The following is a 736-nucleotide window of genomic DNA, read 5'->3' as shown; positions in this document are numbered from 1 at the left end:
GCCTGTTCACCTACCCCCTGTGTCTCCATATTCCCAGTGTTCAAGGTTTCCGAGTGTTTTCCCAGTTTAGGTTTTCATGGTTGGTTCTGTTTGCTACTCAGCCAGAATAAACAGCTCGCTCTTTTTAAAAGTAGGCTCCAGAATGGATGATTGCATGTTCGCATGTCTTTATGCAACACTGAGTGTGCTGAACTAAAGGTAGGCCTATGGTCATTATTATCAAGACAATGATTACGCCTTATTCTGATTATTTCTCCCTTTTGGAGGTGTATATGCCATACCACCCTGAACGCGCCCGATCTCGTCTGATCTCGGAAGCTAAGCAGGGTCGGGCCTGGTCAGTACTTGGATGGGAGACCGCCTGGGAATACCAGGTGCTGTAAGCTTTTGCACTTCCACACACAAACTGCAGAGGGCGCTACTGTTTAGTAAGAAACTTCATGACCTCTCTTCTAATTTTTTGCTTGTGTACCGTTAAAAAATTAAAACAACAATCATCTCTGCAGCTTATTGGAGACACCTTTGTGATTCTGTTGTAGAGCAGAGCAGAGGCAGACATTTGATACACCCGGGGCTTAGCCCTAAAGGGTAGTATGCATCTGGGACTTGGGGGGTGGGGGGGAAGAAATGACTGAAAGATTAATTGGCTCTGTTTTGAGTTCATATTCATATAGGGAAAAATATATCACATGTGCAGGACACCTTAAAGTAGTTTTTTAATTAAGCAGCAAGGCAG

At 44.3% G+C, this 736-nt stretch overlaps 1 pseudogene; it reads left to right on the top strand.

Moving 5' to 3' along the window:
* Positions 1-266: 266 nt before the first annotated feature.
* Positions 267-386, top strand: LOC146548017 (5S ribosomal RNA; annotated as a pseudogene).
* The last annotated feature ends 350 nt before the right edge of the window (positions 387-736 follow it).

The sequence above is a fragment of the Mchenga conophoros genome, linkage group LG23, assembly GCF_057382185.1.
Source record: "Mchenga conophoros isolate Kocher_MC1m ecotype Shallow Benthic linkage group LG23, M_conophoros_male_GT1.1, whole genome shotgun sequence".
Taxonomy (NCBI): domain Eukaryota; kingdom Metazoa; phylum Chordata; class Actinopteri; order Cichliformes; family Cichlidae; genus Mchenga; species Mchenga conophoros.
Note: the sequence above shows the minus strand (reverse complement) of the source record. Positions and strands in the feature narration are given on the sequence as shown.